Raw genomic sequence first — 19,699 nt, 5'->3', positions numbered from 1 at the left:
AAATTAGTGAACTCAATTTGTATAAATTAATTACATAATAGTTTAAGTGAATATATTTAAATATTAATCATTTAATAACTTATTAAAATGTATTAATAAATAAAATAAAAATGTGAATGTGAAGAGGTACTGTAACTAAATATACCAATCCCAGTAAAATAAGTGTATATATATAGTGTATATATATACAAAATACTATAGTGTTATTAATCAAATTGGACAACAGTATATAAATAAATAAATAAGATGGGAACCTACATGGTCTCAGTGTCAATAGTTGGAAAGCTCTGCAAACAAATGTGGATAGGGAAATAACTTAAAATAACATAAAAAACAGAAAAATAAAAAATAATCATCTTGAATGATGTAGGAGGAAGACGAGGCCCATATGGAGTAGGAGGTTGAGGTGGCGGTGTAGGTGTAAGTGGCGGCGGCGGTGGAGGAGGAGGAGGAGGAGGACGAGGCCCCTATGGAGTAGGAGGTTGAGGTGGCGGTGGATGCGGCAGTGTAGGTGGAAGCGGCGGTGGAGGAGGACGAGGTAGCCAACACTGGTTTTTGTTTTTAATTTTATTTCTTTTTAAATTAGGGTACACCCCAAAAAGAGTGAGAAAGATCAAAAATACAACAATGGCTGGGTAAGGCCGGTATACATGTCTATTCTGCACAAGGTACGGAAAAGTCCTGTGGTATCCATGCCTGGTTCATTTTAATGAATGTGAGCTTGTCCACATTGGCTATGGACAGGCGGCTGCGCTTGTCTGTGATAATGCCCCCAGCCATGCTAAATACACATTCAGATAATACACTGGCTGCAGGGCAGGCCTGCACCTCCAAGGCGTAAAGGGCAAGCTCATGCCATGTGCCCAATTTGGAGAGCAAGAAGTTGAAGGGGGCAGACATTCAGTATGTCTAGGCGTGTGCACACTTACTGCTCCACCATGTTAGTGCTGGGTCGTGGTGCTGCTGGTGGAGCTTCTGTTGCAAGGAGAGGATGTGGTCGATCTGTGCCAGCTACATGCACAAGTGAAACACCTTTCTCAGCTGCGATTAGGCGACAGAACCTTTCAGCAGTATTTGGCAGGGCCTAATGCGCCTCTACAAATGTTGAGGCCAGAACAAGTACAGGCGATAGTAGATTGGGTTGCTGACAGTGCCTCCAGTTCCTTCACATTGTCTCCCACCCAGTCTTCTGCTGAAAGGTCAGATTTGGCATCTGCAGCCGATGTCCATCAATCTTTCACCTCACCCCCTTGCAAATCAGCCAAGCAGTCTGAGCCCCAAGTCATGCAGCAGTCTCTTCTTCTTTTTGATGACTCTGTTAGCATGGTTTCCCAGGGTCATCCACCTAGCCCTGCCCCAGAAGTGGAAGAGATCGAGTGCACCGATGCCCAACCATTTATGTATCAAGATAAGTACATGGGAGGACCATCGCAGCACGTCTCGGATGATGACGAAACACAGGTGCCAACTGCTGCGGAATTCTGAATTGTGGAGACTGCGTGGAAGATGGTGTGGAGGACGATGAGGTCCTCGACCCCACATGGAATGAACGTCATGCAAATGACCTGAGTAGTTTGGAGGAAGAGGCGGTGGTCGCACAGAGCCACCAGCACCGCAGAAGAGGGAGCAGGGTGCAAAAGCGGAGAGGCCGTGCCCTAGACACTATGCCTGCTACTGCCCAACGCAGCAAGGGACCGAGCACACCAAAGCCAGCTCAAAGGAGTTCCCTAACGTGGCAGTTCTTCAAACAATGTGCTGATGACAGGACACAAGCGGTTTGCATGCTGTGCAATCAGAGCCTGAAACGAGGCATAAACCTTCTGGGGGGCGTATTCACTCCTGATTGGCCTCTGGACCCCGTAGTCACTCCAATCACATTCCTAGCAGACTCCTGCCCCCTAATTGGCTTTTATTGCTGTTGACTGCCCGTGTGAGAGAGGCCACAGGCCCACAGACTGTACTGTGTGCACACCACTCATATGGGGTGGCACAGTACATTGCACGGCGCACGCGCAGTGCCCCAGATTGGAAGTAAGAGGACCGACCAACCATCTTTTTCCATCTCCCGGTTCCTAAAATCTATTCCATACACTGGCTCCTGGTAGGGGACGTAACAGGGATTAAACTGATAAGAATAGTACTACTTTACACACCACTCATATAGGGTGGTACAGTATATTGCATGGCGCATGCGCAGTGCCCCAAATTGGAAGTGAGAGGGCCGACCAACCATCTTTTTCCATCTCCCGGTTCCTAAAATCTATTCCATACACCGGCCCCTGATAGGGGACAAAACAGAGATTAAAGAGGTAAGAACAGATTTTTTTAATTTAAAAGAAAAGAGGACAGCCTCTGCGGAGCTGGGTATTTTTTGGCCGCGTTACTGAACGCTCATGCACAATGGCTGTAGGCTCATGTGTCCTTTTGCAGAGGTGACAAACCTGGTCAGTCAAACCCAAGGCAACATCATCGACCTCATCCCATATACGTTTTTCTGGAGCGTGCCCTGCAAAGAGTGCTGGATCAGGCCGTAGATGAGCATGAAGAGGAAGAGTTGTGGTCACCATCACCACCAGAAGCAGCCTTGTCATCGTCGATTGCTGGACCTGCGGCAACGCAGAGAGAGGAGTCTGAAGAAGAGGAGTCAGAGGAGGAAGGTGGCTTTTAGGAGGTGGAAGACCAACCACAGCAGGCGTCCCAGGGGGCTTGTTGTCACCTTTCTGGGACCCTTGGTGTTTTACGTGGCTGGGTCGAGTAAGAGACCTTCAGTGATGTCAGTGAGGACAAGGAATGGGACATGGCTAGCTTGGTATCCAACCTTGTGCAAATGGGGAGTTTGCGGTTGTGCAAATGAACTGTTTGCGGTGCGTTAAACGGGGAGTTTGGTCTGTCACTGTGAAGCAGGCCTAACCCTTACACTACCTGATCGATACAACATCATACCTGATCGTATACACACACTGGATGCTTTAAAGCACGTTATTCCAAACAATTTAGGAATGTTAGGTGATTTATGCCCTTTATGGATTAAAACCCAACTCTGCGTCAACTACGTAATTTTCCATGGAAGTTTTGCCATGGATCCCCCTCCGGCATGCCACAGTCCAGGTGTTAGTCCCCTTGAAACAACTTTTCCATCACTATTGTGGCCAGAAAGAGTCCCTGTGGGTTTTAAAATTCGCCTGCCTATTGAAGTCTATGGCGGTTCGCCCGCACGAACATTTGCGGAAATTCCCGTTCGCGAACGGAAAATTTTTTGTTCGCGACATCTCTATTTATATTTAGTAGGAATTTTGCAGGAATTTTGTGAAATTTGCTGTGTTTATATCTGCTAAAAATGAATTTAGAGAATTTTGTAGCGAATATATAGTTTTGTTAAAAATTTGTGCAAATATCGCAGGCTGTTAAAATAGGTAGCACCTTCTATTTATTCTACAGGTCACGTGCTTTCAGAAAATATATGGTTTTGGGGGGGGGGGGGTGGTCTTAAACAAACTCTGAAAGCTGTAAGGAAACAATGAAAACCTCTATTTTTTTTTTTTTTTTTGAGAAATTTGGATATTTCCATTTTTGTGTATGTTCGATTTTCACCATTTCACAAAAAAAGGCGCAATCTAAAATTTACAAATAGTGACCATTTATAAACTCAATACAGGTTAGCTTTTATATTTAGCAGGAATTTTGTATGTTGTGTTTTTTTATTTGTGAATAATGATTTTAGTGTATTTTTAGCAGAAATATTGTTTTAATGAACATTTGCCCAAATATCATTGTGCCCTAAAAATCAGTAGCACCTTATTTGTATTCTACTGGTTGTGTGCTTTCAGAAAATATTTGGTTGGGGGGGGGGGGTCTTGAACAAACTCTGAAAGCTGGAAGGGAAAAATAAAAAAGCAATGGAAAAATTGCAAAAATGGCCTGGCCAGCTAAGTTTAAAAGGGGAGCACAGGGCCTCGCGGCGAAAGGGTTAAATGGCACAACTGGCGTGGTCTCCACTACACTAAAGCTAAACCACCCCCAATTATTACAACACATTGACAAATAAAAGCCTTCCAGAGATTCTAACCCAATTCATTTTCTCCAATTTTGGCTGTAGCTGGTCTTTAAATTGAAGATGGCCTAGAAGAGAGTATTATTTTCCAACACACCGCTAACATTGTGTCCAGTAATCCCACAGAATTAAACTACCATCTGTTATTCCATAGCCTCCTTTTGACTAAAAGGGAAGCTTGCATAAAACAATATGCTACACAGCAGTGGTATGCTGGCCACACACGGTCAGATTTTGTTTCACATTAGACCTGTCAGATTAACTTCATTTACCAACAAATGTGCTGTGATAAGGGCAATTATAAGAAAGACTGTTTAGGTAAACTGTCGCACTACAAATATATTGAAAAAAATGGGACTGTGTGGCCAGTTTTATATAAATGTCATAAATCATTTGTTATACATGTGTGGGAACCTTTACCTATACTGTTATGAAGGAAATTTTTAGCATTATACACAGTGGACTATTTACAAAGCAGTGAATGTGACATTTGCCAAACATTCACTGCATGTGAATCTTCCTTAAAGTAGTTTAAGTTAGAGAGAAAGACTAACCGTCTGTAAATGTTTGATGATTGTCACATTCAGTTTTATAAATATGTCCTACATTGTACTAATATGGGATATGGTGGCTCCTTATCCTGTTGCCACTTGCATAACGCATATGTGTGGTGGAAAAAGGGTGGGCTTTAACGCCTCCCCGCCCACCCACCCACCCACCCACCCACAGGGTGCAGCTGCCTGAAGTTTCTTCATGTAATCTGACTAATGTATAGACTGCCTTACTCTTCCAGTCTGATTTGTACTGCACAGGGTATTTGCAGCCAAGCATCTTTGGTTGCCTATGTTAGTGGTATCTTAATATTTAATTGCATTTTCTTAAAGTGGGAGTAAACTCCCATGTATAATTTTTACTTATAGATAAGTCAAAATTAGGGCTTACCTATAGGTACTGCAAATATCTCTTTAAAGGGCACCATTTAGGCGATATTTACTTTAGATGCAGCCGGTGATGTCACCGGCACATACATTCTGAAGGAACACCGCACCCGTGCTGTTCCTTCAGAGCCGTGCCAAAAACAGTGTCTCCTGCGTGAATGCGCGGGAGTGACATCATCGCCAGCTCTGCCATTCATATCGGCAATGCCCGTGAATCCGCCAAGAAGACCAGATGAAGATGGAAGTGCCTTCAACGGTGACAGCACCCTACTGGAGGGCTTCGTTTTCAGGTAAGTCTGTCATAATGTGCATACTATGCATACATTATGACATACCCACTTCTGGACCGGAAGATTTTCCCCCTTAATGACCAGGCCATTTTTTGTGATTCGGCACTGTGGTACTTTAACTGACAATTGTGCAGTTGTGCAACGCATATAATATTGATGTCCTTTTTTCCCCCACAAATAGCTCTTTCTTTTGGTGGTATTTGATCACCTGTGCGATTTTTTTTTTTTGCGCTATAAACAAAAAAAGAGCAACAATTCTGAAAAAAACTAAAAACAAAAAAAAAAATATTTTTCACTTTCTACTATATAACAGTCCCAATAAAAAAAAATTTAAATCACATTTTTTCATAATTTTAGGCCAATTTATATTCTGCTACATATTTTTGGTAAAACAATCCAAATAAGTATATTTGGTTTGCGCAAAAGTTATCACGTCTACAAACTAGGGAAAAGATTTATGTCATTTTTATTTATTTATTTTTTTTACTAGTAATGGCGATCTGAGATTTTTAGCGGGACTGCGACATTGCGGTGGACAGATCGGACCCCTAATTGACATTTTCAACACTTTTGAGGGGACCAGTGACATTACTACAGTAATCAGTGCTAAAAATATTCACTGTTACTGTAATAATGATACTGGCAGGGAAGGGGTTTACACCAGGGGCGATCAAAGGGTTAAATGTGTCCCTAGGGGATGCTTTATAACTGTGTAGGGGATGTACTTATGGAATGAACACAAAGACCTGTGTTCCTAAATAGGAGGAACACAGGATCACTGCGTTCATCGCTGAGAGAGCAGGAGTCTGCCGTGTTTATAATGGCAGACCGCCGTTCTGTCTCCGGGGAGAGATCGTGGGTGCGCGGCGGCAGTCGCAGGCCGCCGGACCCGCAGATCAGGTTCCCCTTTGTCACAGGACAGAGCCAACCTGCTGCAGTATATGTACTGCTGGTGGTCGGCAAGTGGTTAAGGTGGGAGTAAACTCCCATGTATGATTTTTACCTATAGATAAGTCTATAATAAGGCTTACCTATAGGTACTGCAAATACCTCCTAAATGTGCACCATTAAGGAGATATTTACTTGATGTCACTGGAGCGAAGGCTAAAGCAGCACATGGCACACACAGAGAGACACACACTACTTACAAATGACGATGTCACTTCCTTAACCACTTTGCCGCTGCTCACTAGAGCTCTACTGTGGCAAAGTGGCTCTTGTAGGTCTGACGACGTAGACCTACGTCGGCAGACATCCCCCATCTCGGCGGCGCGCGCGCACCGCCGGAGGCTCGCTCTCGCTGGTTTCAGTCACAGCGGGAGTCGGGCCAGGGGAGGAGCAGCGGCGATCGCCGCTGCTCTTCCCCGATCGTAGGGGAATCGAGTCTGGAGATCCGCCCGCTTGTGTAAACAGAGCGGGCGGATCTCCGAAGTGACAGGCAGGGTCAGATTGCAGGGTTGAGCTGAACTTGAGATCTGTCCCTGTGTCACTCAGTCACCTCCCCCCACACACGTTAGTAAGCACCAGGCATACATTAACCCCTCCCTCTCCAATAAAATTAACCCCTTCCCTGCCAGTGCCATTTTTACAGTAACAGTGCATATTTATAGCACTGATTACTGCAGAAATGTCACTGGTAACCCCAAAAGTGTCACAAATGTCAGTCAAGGGTCCAATCTGTCCGCCGCAATGTCGCAGTCCCGCAAAAAAAATCGCAGATCGCCGCCATTACTCGTTAAAAAAAAACACCAAAAACGACAGAAATCTTTCCCTTAGTTAGTAAACGCAATAACTTTTGCGCAAACCAATATACGCTTATTGCGATTTTTTTTACAAAAATATGTAGCAGAAAACAAATTGGCCAAAAATGATAAAAAAATTTGATTTTTACATTTTTTTTGGGGGGGGGGGGTATTTCATATAAAAAATTGTGAAAATATTGTTATTTTTTCAAAATTGTCGCTCTTTTTTTGTTTATAGCGCAAAAAGTAAAAATCGCACAGGTGATCAAATACCACCAAAAGAAAGCTCTGTTTGTGGGAAAAAAGGACGTAAATTTCGTTTGGGTACAGCGTCGCACGACCGCGCAATTGTCAGTTAAAGTTGCACAGTGCCAAATCGCAAAAAGTGGCCCAGACGTAAGACAGCAAAATCCTCCGAGTCCATGGTACCTGCAGATCAGCTTCCACTGTGTATAATAACAGAAGGAGCGGGTTGCTGGGGGCGCCCATGCACGCCCCAAAACTGAAAGTGCAGGATCACGTACTAGGTGTGTGATCCTGTGCAGGAGAGCCGCATGGCTGCCGTATATGTAAGTTATACGGTCGGCAAGCAGTTAATGTACTTCTGTATTCATTTAAAGTGGTGGTAAACCATATCCAAAGAAAAAAAAATTGGGCTCCAGTTTAAAGGAATACTATAGGCAAGCACAGTAAAAATCATTATTGACATATAATAAGCTTTTAATATTGATCTGTATTGTGCAAATAAATTAAAAAGCTCTCTTTGTACCTTATATTTGTTCAAAAGTGCTCCGGTCACGTGATTCTATTTCCTCTGCTCCCTCAGTCTTTTACAGCAGCTGGGCGTGCCATTACTCCCCAGCTGCTGGGCATGTTCCATGAATAAATATTTTAACCACTTTACCAGTGGTAAAGTGGTTAAAATATTTATTCATGGAACATGCCCAGCAGCTGGGGAGTAATGGCACGCCCAGCTGCTGTAAAAGACTGAGGGAGCAGAGGAAATAGAATCACGTGACCGGAGCACTTTTGAACAAATATAAGGTACAAAGAGAGCTTTTTAATTTATTTGCACAATACAGATCAATCTTAAAAGCTTATTATATGTCAATAATGATTTTTACTGTGCTTGCCTATAGTATTCCTTTAAACTGGAGCCCAATTTTTTTTTCTTTGGATATGGTTTACCACCACTTTAAATGAATACAGAAGTACATTAACTGCTTGCCGACCGTATAACTTACATATATGGCAGCCATGCGGCTCTCCTGCACAGGATCACACACCTAGTACGTGATCCTGCACTTTCAGTTTTGGGGCGTGCATGGGCGCCCCCAGCAACCCGCTCCTTCTGTTATTATACACAGTGGAAGCTGATCTGCAGGTACCATGGACTCGATGTCCACAGGCACCCACCAATCATTAGGCAGAGAGCCAGCATGGCGGCCTGTCTATGTAAACAAGGCAGATTGCCGTTCTGTCAGTAGCAGGAACATGGATCAATGCCTTCCCCTAGTCAAAGCACCTCCCACACAGTACACAAGCACTGGCTAGGAACACAGTTACCCTTTGATTGCCCCTGATGTTAACTCCTTCCCAGCCAGTGTCATTAGTACAGTGACAGTGCATATTTTTTAGTACTGATCACTGTATTAGTGTCACTGGTCCCCAAAAAGTGTCAAAAGTGTCAGTTTCCAATTTGTCCGCCGCCATATAGCAGTCCCGCTATAAGTCCCTGATCGCCGCGATTACTAGTAAAAAATAAATAACTAAATAAAAATTCAATAAATTTATCTCAAAGTTTGTAAACGCTATAACTTTTGCGCAAACCAATCAATATACACTTATTGGGATTTTTTTTTTGCCCAAAATATGTAGCGGAATACATATTTGCCTATATTAACCTCCCTGGTGGTATGATTGTTTCCGATTTTAGATGCTGAAAGCGGTACAATTATTTTGCATGTAATTCTTAGGGACTAGCAGCCCAAACCAACTATTTACATACGATTTTTTTTTACTGTGCATTCTTCTTTATAACATCTCGGGTATGATAAAGTTATAAAGTTTGAAACACAAAATCATAAATTATAATATAATAAATAACTATAAATAAGTTAAAGTATATATATATATATATATATATATATATATATACACATATACATATATATATATACATATATATATATATATATATATAGATATATGTGCATATATATATATATATATAGATATATGTGCATATATATATATATATATATGTAGATATATAGATATATATATAAAGTACTGTAAAACTGCAGGAAAGGGCACTGGGGGGCAAACTAATGTCAATTTATTTTATTTTGTAATGTAATCCAATAGGATTACAATATATCAGTGTGTTTGTGTGTTTTACTATTTGAATTTGCCACCGGTTTCACCCCCCGGCGACGTGACGTTCGTAGGAGATGGAAGCCGGGGCTCACAACATCGGGAAGAAGATCCGGCTGCCGTATGCTGCAGGGACACATCGCGGGATCCCGGGGACAAGGTAAGTAACCTCTACCTGGATCCAGCGATGCTACCTGGCAGACCCTGAGTGTGGCTCGGGGTTACCGCTAATGGCACTGAAATTCCACCCCGAGCCACACTCGGGAATACCGCCAGGGAGGTTAAAGAAGAAATTTGATTTTTTTTTTTAAATTATTGGATGTTTTTTATAGCAGAAAGAAAAATTGTTTTTTTTTTTTTTTTTTTTCAAAGTTGTCGCTCTTTTTTTGTTAATAGCACAAAAAGTAAAAAATGCAGAGATGATCAAATACCACCAAAAAAAATCTCTATTTGTGGGGAAAAAGGGACATACTGCAATATTTGTGTTCAGAGTGGCACACAATTGTCAGTTAAAGTGGATGTAAACCCTCACCCTACCGAGGAAGTTAACGCCTGACGTAACGCGTATAGGGGGCAGAGCCTGCGTGTTGACGTCACATTGCGGTCATTGCATGAGATGTGATTTATGTTGTTCGCTAGAACAGCCCGCACTGCTGAAGTGCTTTATTTGTGAGTTGTGTATTATTTTTAATAAATATCCATTTAAAATGGAGAGCACAAGATGTTGCTTTTTTATTTTTACTGACACACTGCTGACCGGGACCGAGGTTTTAGAAGCTGGCCAAAGGGAGCACAGCCATAGACATCACCAGATCCTATTTTATCCTCAGAGGGGAGCTGCTAATTCTGCTAATTCTGACCCACTGGTGAAACAGGGGTCAGAATTTAAGGTGAGCGGCTTGATTGCACAGTTGGAGGAGAGGCACTTTTATTGGCTACTTGCATGGATGGTGGATGATTATGTTAACTCACTATATTTAAATACTTTTTTGTTTTATGGACTTTTGAATTGTGTTTTTTATTTATATTTGAATTCGTCCACAAGTATTTATGTACATGATTTCTGGTGCAGCACTATTTTTTGATTATATGTTTGCCGTGAACACACTTTATTAGTGATATCAGCCAGTCTTATAGCACTATTTTATTATTATTTATTTTTATTTTACCCATTGTATTGCGCTAATTAATTTTTTGTTAATTTTTTAAACCTTCACATATATCCAGTGAAGTGAACAGCCTCAGATGATACATAGAGATGAAACAAATCTCCCTACATGCTGTCTTCAGCTTTATATATTCTTTAGAAAGTGCACATCCTGTTAGAGATTTTCTCTTCATGTTCAGCACTGGGAGTGGATTCTTGGTATACAGCCAAGACAGCTGATTGGAGGAAAGGCACCCCCCCGCTCCACATAGGCAGAGACTTGCCGAGCTGTGCTGTGACAAGACAAGCTCTCTGCTAATCTATTTATAGCAGCCTCCCCACAACACAAATTTCAGCCTGGTTTTATCTTGGTTGACAGAGAACTTTACAGAAGTTATCATGCTGATAACAGAGCAATGAAACAGCAGAAAGACATGGGACTTAGGGCTTTGGATAGAGATAGGAAAACACTACAGATATATGTGCTTAGGTCAAATTTCATGATCAGGTTTGCATCCACTTTAAGGTAACGCAGTGCTGTTTCGCAAAAAATGGTCACAAAGGGGGTAAATCTTACGGAGGTGAAGTGGTTAAATTGTGTTGTTATATATCTGCCTGGAGTGAAGTTTTGAAGGTAAGGGAGACACTTTTGACAGTTTAAAGTGAATTTTCACCCTCCAATTCACCCCTCCTCTCCGCCCTTCCTCCAGTCTTCTGCACGATTAGAACTCTTTTTTTCTGTTTATTTACTTTTTTTAAATGAAATTCTCTGGCCGGCCCACTATGCCTGTCATCTGCCTAGGCGAACGATGTGCGCTGTCCTACCTTTGCCTCCTAGGATATGCACATCACACATCCCAGGAGGCAAAACTTTTCATTAGGTAAAAAAGGAGGGGATGACCCTAGTGGAGTGTCACCGAGAGACGTTCAGGCTGATCCCAGAACAGCTGACAGCCTCTTGATGACATCATAGCAAACATGCGGGACTGAGCGCTGCCAGTAGGATCTCTGCTGGACAGCTCTGGGTGGGTGAGCATCTAAACTGTGCAGATCCCACCACCATAAAGGTGAAAAAATGCTTTAATGCAGAACATTGCTTATTTTTAACGAGACACCCTCACCTTGTCTATACAAGGCAAAGTGACAGTCTCTCTGCAAAGGGCCTCCCCTATACTTATCTTACTAGCAATCCCTCATCAGTCCTTCCTCCTTTACAACTGGCAATAAAATGGCTTGTGTCAGCAACAAGGAAGAGTGGTGGTGTCACCTCTCAGGCATGTGACAGTACTCAGACCTAGAGAATAGCTGCTAGACCCAAGTACCCTCACAGGGGAGGAAGTCACATGCTCTTCCATACTGGGAAGTGCCGGTATTGTTAACGACAGGGGAGCACCAAAAGAATGAAAATATAAGTATAAGGGGGTCAAAAGAAGACTATTGCGGAGACGTGCGTGGGAAGGGTGACTGTGTCTCTTTAGCTTTAGCAATGGGAGGTATGTATCACTAGTTAATATGCATTACAATACATTTTGTAGGGTATAAGACTTAGGCCAGAAAAAAATAAGGTCCAACTTATATTTGTGTATACGGTTATGCTTTGAAAAGTCCTGTAGAGTAATGTTTATATTTCTCACTACCATGGTAGTGCCTCAGTAAAAAAAAAAGGATTATAGCCTATAGAAAATATAATAATAAACAGAGATGCCTAAGGCTGAATTGACTAAAAACTGATGTGAATGCGCAATGTATATGTAAAGCGCTGCGTAAAATTGACAGCGCAATATAAGTACCTGAAATAAATAAATAAAAATAAATAAAAGATTAGACCTGTCCAGAGGAACTGCCGGATACACTAGTTAAGCTAGCAAATTCCAAAGCTGCAAGACTATTATTGTAGGTTAGGGTATACATGGTAACTCTTCCCTACTACGCAGCAAAGAGAGATTTTCTAAAATCTAGTGGATTTTTTGAACATACAGTATATGTAGAAAATATAATTTAAAAATATTCCTATACAGATGCCAAGCAATATATGGAATTTGTGCACAATATAGCGATCTGGTTACAAAATGCATGTCTAACGCTCAATAATCAATGAGGCTGTCACATACATTTACCTGCTCAGTCTGACCCTTAGTGATAGATGAATTTGATATGGGGATTCTGGGAACAGGGGGAGATAGGATCAATATTCTTTCATTAAGTTTCATGTTTATTTCCTCATTACAAATGTGTCACATTAGCAGTATAATCCAATAATATTAAAACAATTAATAAAAACGTCTAAACTTCCAAATGATTAAGATATAAACATGGTGTACCACCTCCTACAACATGTTTAGGGTGCTAATTAGATCTACCTAACAATGTCTAGTCTTGGTGTTGATAACCTTAGGACAATTTATATGTGTAAATTAAAATTGCATACACTGTAGCACTGTTACGCAGTCATTTTTCAGGAACTGATATTTTGTATGGCTACAATCAGGGTTTGATATCATGTTTGGACAGCTAGTTGCCAGGACCACATATATGACATATTAATCCTTGAGGGTGGATACATAAAGATGGACCTACAGAAGGATCTTGTAGTTCACAGAAACCCATTATTACAGAGAACAGAATAATCAACCTTTCCACTGGATAGGCTGATTATTCTGTTCTCTGTAATAATGGGTTTCTGTGAACTACAAGATCCTTCTGTAGGTCCATCTTAATGTTTTTCACCTGAAATTAGGGTAATGGCACGGGTAGCATACGGCAACTGAAAGAAAGGTAGACACAATTACACAATTAAAGCAGTATTAAACCCAAAATCAAATATTAAAGTGTAAGTCCATCCTAAAACTAAAATCCCTGCATCTATAGTCCTCCACAATCTAACACTAACCTAAAGGTATACATACCTTTTTTGAAGCTGATCCGAACTCCAGCGCCAGAAGCTCTGAAGAGGGCACAGCTGACAACAGCTATGAAATGAATGGGAAGTGACGTCTCCCATAGACTTACTATGGGGCTTCCGTTGTCAGCTGTGCCCTCGACACCCGCTTACACAGCAAAGCCGCAGCTGACAGCTGGAAGGTAAGTATACTATTTTTTTCTTTACAGGGCTGGATAGGTTAGTGTTAGATTGTGGAGGTCTATAGGTGCAGGGATTTTAGTGTTAGGGTAGACTTCTACTTTCAAATTATTGCAGCTTATCAATTCTTAGATGTACTGACTGTATTAGTTTCCTTTTTTAAATTTTTCTTTCTTCTATTTTCTTTTGGTGATTCAGCCAGTGGGTCTGTTTTTTTTTCAAAAGCTCAAGCTCTCCAGTTGAATGGATCAGTTTACATGGATGAGGCAAACCATTTGATCAGCTTACGCAGTGTTTATTCATGCAAAACCTTTATCCCAAAAGGAAAACACTTTTTGCTGTAACTGATTATAAAGTGTGGGCTAGAGTTTGGCTTCAATTTGTTTAGTGTATTTAAATTTGCTAATATATTTTACACTACCCTCCCCCCAGACTGACAATTCTGCTGTCCGCTGTGCCTCCTGTTCACATTCCTCCAGAATGGTGTCTCACTAATAGGTGTGTTACTGACCAGATCACCAGGTGAAAACAGAGGGGGAAAAGCCAAATAAAAGAAAACATATGCAACCACCGCATTCAATGATTGGTAAGCTGCACTATAATACATTTTTGGTTTTGGTTTTAATACCACTTTAGGTCAAAGTAATTTCCAAAAGTAAATATATAAAGGCTAGCATTGATTAGTTACTAAGTGGACTCTTTTACCCAATGATGTTACACTAGTGGACTCAGATATTAGGCTCTATGACTACAAGCACTAAACGTATTGTCTCTGGAGAAGAGACGCTTGAGAGGAGATGTGATAGCAATATACAAATACCTCAAAGGTGATACTTGCATAGGGAATAAACTCTCAGGGAGTGTAAGAAGACATGGGGCCATTCGATAAAACTGGAGGAGAAGCGGTTTAACCATAAAGTGGTTGTAAATGCATTAAGATAAAAAGTCTTCTGTGTGCAGCAGCCCCTCTAATACTTACCTAAGCTCATCTCTATCCAGCGATGTTGCAGGAGTGTCTTGGCTGCCTAAGACTCTCCCTCCTGATTGGCTGAGACGGCAGCATGGCGCCATGGGCTCCTGCTGAAGAATCAAATTCAGTGAGCCAATCAGAAGAGAGAGAGGGGTTAGGGCTGGGCCGCCAAGGCTCTGTGTCTGAATGGATACATGGAACTTCAGCTCAGCTCGGTTGCCCCCATAGCAAGCTGCTTAATGTGGGGGCACTCAACAGGAGGGAGGGGCCAGGAGCAGTAAAGAGGGACCCAAGAAGAAGAGGATCCAGGCTGCTCTGTGCAAAACCATTACACAGAGAAGGCAAGTATACCATGTTTGTTATTTTTAACCAAAAAAACCCAAAAAAACAAGACTTCACAATAACTTTAAACTGCGTAAGGGGTTTTTCACTGCCATGGTGGTAAAGATGTGGAATTCACTTCCACAATTGGTGGTGTCAGTGGGAAGAATTGATAGATTTAAAAAACTCTTGGACTCATATCTTAGCTAGCACAGTATACAGAGATATAAGAAATGATTATTAACACACACACCTACACAGGTTGAACTGGATGGACTGGTGTCTTTATTCAACCTTACCAACTATGTAACTCTACCATTTGTTAGTGCATGTTTGAGATGTGCAATGAGATGAGATGAGAGTTTGAGATGATCTAAGCTATGCAGTCCAATTGGTTATACTTTTAAAACTGTGACCGGTATGCACTATAAGTATCCTATAAAGGTAACAATCTATTAAATTTTTATTAATCAAATAAAACAAGTAAGGGCCAAGGCATCCCTTTTTTACCATAACCAATGAGTCCACCAGTAAGTATGCACTGAAAAATAAAAAATCAACAACCTGACTGTACAAAATTAATTTACAAATTAAAATACTTTGCACAACATAATCATGAGATGAGCATATCATACAATGAGCATATCACACGTTTCATCTGCTGTGTAATAAATGTAAAGAATAGATACAGCTATAAGAAAACCGGAAATTACCGCAAAACCTCACTTAGAAACTTGCACTACAAATAGGGTCCATGATGTAAAACAAAAACACATGCATAGCTTTTTCCAGGCCTGTTTGCGTTACATCCATAGTCATTTTCTGTAATGTGATTGCTGATAATTGACTAGAGAATTGGTCCCTGTGCAGAAATTATAACAGTAACTACAATACATGTTTTCAATTTTCACAAATAGGATGTATAGCATCCCATAAATCACTACCCCAGAGTGGATCTCTCACTCAATAAATTACAACTCTAAAACAAATTGTAATCCTTAGAAAAAAATAAAAAAAATAGCATAGAACAAGATAAGGTAGCTTATAAAATATTTGCTTTGTATTCCATGGTAGCTGTACTCCTGAACAAACACCAAAAGTAAATGCTAACCCTCCAAGTTATTAGTGAGCAGACTTGACCCACCCCCTCTTCCATTCAACGCTAACCTTCCTATTGTTTGTGCCCTAGAAAGTGAGCACAGAGCATTTTCCTTTTATTAAACACACAGCAGATGGAACTAAGGCTGGCCATACACATGACTGTTTTGTACTGTTTGAACAAGATTTAACATCCGTGAGAACTCTAAGTATTCTAGGTACCAACACAATCACTAATGACTGATAAGAATAGAAGCCTTAAGTGGAAAGAATTTCCAACTAGTTCAAAAATGATTCTCAGCAGAGGATTACTGTTGGTTCATCCTATCAATCCAAGCAATCATTTAGATTAAATTGCCACTGCCATTTAATTAAAAAAACAATTGTAAACAACATTTGGTCATCCTTAACTGGCATAATGTATTAAAATAATGTCAATATGGGTTGCTATAATTTGTATACCATTCTGATATTTCCAAAAACGTTGGCACTGTCAAATCCTAAGAATTGTCCAGTAGCGCAAGATTCACATAAGGGAAGAAAAGCTTTCAATTGAATGATCATGTTACTTTTCAATTTTTAAATTGATGCTTAACATGGTTTCCTATTAGCACATTATTATTGTAATAAAATTCTTTGCAATTGACTTGTACACCCATTCCCCAAATGAGCTTACAAAACTAACGTGCCTTGCACAATCATGCAAGCACACAGAGACAGCATGTTCAATAGCCAAAAATACAAAAAATTGCAGCGCTCAAATATGATAAAATGCAAACATATTATAATGCATACAATGTATCAAGTGTCCCATTAATATGTTATGAATTTTCTTTTTTTATATTAATGGGACACTTCATACATTTTATGCACTATAATATGTTTGCACTTTTTTCATATTTGAGCACTGCAATTTTTGTATTTTTGATGTTTTAGTGTAAGTATATTTTGCACTTTTTTTGCTAGCAGCTTTTCACTTATATTTTAACCGTTGATTCCCATTTTTTTGATGTTCAATAGCCAAATCATTTATGTATATTTTATGTGTTATTATTTGCTGCATGCATTTTTTAAAATCCTGGAAAATTCTGCTTATAATTCATATGATCACATTTTCCCAAATATCCCATCCATCCCCCCCGTCATTAAAAAAAACACAATTTCCCTGTGCAGATTGCATACCATCCCCTGGGAATGTGGTCACCAATGATAATATGAGAGCAACACCAACCCCCCCCCCCCCTGGTTTATTTCACAAGCTCACAGACACTTTGTGGTAGTATTAAATAATAAGTCATCATGTCCATGCATGACCTCAACATCACCCCTTTTTTTGATTTTCCAGTCCAGCAATTAAACAGAAAAAAAAATCCATTCCTTTGATAAATCTGACGCTTTGTTTTCAAATTACACAGTGATTTTCACGCGTCATCTTTACTACTTTCCAAACTGACAGCACAATGGGAATGGCTGGTGTAACCTGCATGTTCCAGATTCCCAAAGATCCCAGTCCAATAAGATAAAAAAAAAAAAAAAAAAACCTATGTATGCAAATGGAGAAGGAATTAATGCCAAGCTGAATGAGCTGGTGTTTGACAGTACATAAATCTTAACTGGTATCCAAGGCTGCAGCATCCTGCATAATTTGTCATGGCAATAAAAGGAGATGCAAAGGAACACCATTTCAGGTACATAGGTCCATGTTGTAATAAACCTTTTGCCATATAAAACAGGAGAGATACCATTTCATTCAGCACATTCTCCTCTCCATACTGTGGTGTAACCAAATCACAGCAGGATTTGTCGTTCACCTGATCTGGTGTCAGCCCTACAAGCATTGTTTTCATGTCACGCCACTTCATTGTGTCTCTTACCTTTTTGCGTTGTTTTCTTTTCAGCCGGTCTGTCCAGCTAGGAGTCCCAATATCCCGTCCAACTTGCGAGTGACAAAATCCCAAATGAAGGCATTTCTGATCGCTGCTCTGGGCTACAAGATCCTTGTTTATTACGTGCTGGTGCTGATGTTGCTGACTTGTAATCCTGGTTGTTTGCATCAATCATGCATCTCTCTGTCTATCTCTTTATCTGTGTTTCCCAAATACTGGAGATGCTGTTTTTTTTTTTTCCAGGCTTCCCCTATTTGTATTAATGGATGGAATTAGAAAGCTACTTGCTGAGGAGAGGAGGAGGAGGAGGAGGAGGAGGGGGAGTATCAAATACAATAGAGCATGCGCATGGCAGGTCATTAGTGTCTCTCTTTGAGACGCACAAACACATCCAGTGGGTAAAGAAAAAATAGCAGTGGAATACAGTATAGGATTGCATGTCTGGGTGTTACATTGTAAGAGGCAAAAAGCTGGTATTTCTCTCTAAATTAGCTAAAAAATACATATAAACAAAAAAATAGCATTATTGAATTTTAAAGTGAAGTGGTAGATGAATAGCTGAAGCGATCGACAGAGAGATCTAACAGCATACAGTATGTATATATACGCACATGCACACAGAGACTCCCTCTCTCACGTTCTCAAGATTTATTTCAAGTATGGATACACTTGCTATATCAATGTATAAGGACAGACAAGTCTGTTAGGCTGGCCATGCAATATATCATTTTCTTATGTCTCCTTTAGATTAATCCAAACCATATAATATGAGGTCAAACCTAAACACGTTTAATTTTTATGCAGTCAGGCAGGCCCTGCACTACATAGCTGAAGGTAAATCTAAAGAAAATTATATAATGTATGGTCAGCTTTGGGCTACATTCACACTAGCCTTCTGCGTTTGCTTTATTTAACCACTTCAGCCCCGGAAGGTTTTACCCCCTTAATGACCAGGCCATTTTTTTTTTGTGATTTGGCACCGCGTTGCTTTAACTGACAATTGCGCAGTCGTGCAATACCGTACCCAAATACAATTGATGTCCTTTTTTTTTCACACAAATAGAGCTTTCTTTTAGTTGTATTTGATCACCTCTGCGGTTTTTCATTTTTGCGCTATAAACAAAAATAGAGCGTCAACTTTGAAAAAACACCAATGTTTTCTATTTTCTGTTATAAAACATTCCCAATAAAAAAAAAAGTTTAGGCCAATTTGTATTCTGCTACATATTTTTGGTAAAAGAAACTCCAAAAAGCATATAATAATTGGTTTGCACAAAAGTAATAGCGTTTACAAACTATGGGATAGATTTATGGACTTTTTATTTTTTTTATTAGTAATGGCGGTGATCAGCAATTTTTATCGTGACTGCCACATTGCGGCGGACAAATCTGACACTAAGTGACACTTTTTGGTGACATTAATACAGTATACAGTGGGGGGGTTGGATTGAACAGAGGCAGAGAGAGATCGGTGATTCAGCTTAGCTGAATCACAAGATCTTTCCCTGCCTCTATGACAGGAGAGCAATCTTACATTGTTTACATTGTTTACATTCCAGACGGCTCTCCTGTCAGTTTTGACAAAGATTGCGGGAGGCAGGCGGCGATTGAGCCTGCTTCTCCCGCAGTCTGCTTCCCGCTGTGTCTAAGCTCCAGCAGCGCGTCGCCAAAACCGCATGCACATAATCACGTAGATCTACGTGATTATGCGCAGCCAAGCCACCTTGCCACAGTAAATCAGAAAGAGGCTGTCGGCAAGTGGTTAAACCTTGCACTGCCAGACCCGTTTTTGCATCAAAAC

General features: G+C 40.6%; 1 protein-coding gene across 2 annotated transcripts in view; it reads right to left on the bottom strand.

Moving 5' to 3' along the window:
- Positions 1 to 18,220, bottom strand: part of PLPPR1 (phospholipid phosphatase related 1) — a 255,530-nt gene extending 237,310 nt beyond the window's left edge. The window contains exon 1 of one of the 2 annotated variants that reach the window (XM_082243197.1): positions 17,887 to 18,220. The gene's annotated coding sequence lies outside the window, so the exon portion shown is untranslated. The remainder of the gene's footprint in view (positions 1 to 17,886) is intronic. The other variant, XM_082243198.1, reaches the window with a different exon arrangement.
- Positions 18,221 to 19,699: the final 1,479 nt, after the last annotated feature.

This window comes from Pelophylax lessonae, assembly GCF_965119305.1.
Source record: "Pelophylax lessonae genome assembly, chromosome: 1".
Taxonomy (NCBI): domain Eukaryota; kingdom Metazoa; phylum Chordata; class Amphibia; order Anura; family Ranidae; genus Pelophylax; species Pelophylax lessonae.
Note: the sequence above shows the minus strand (reverse complement) of the source record. Positions and strands in the feature narration are given on the sequence as shown.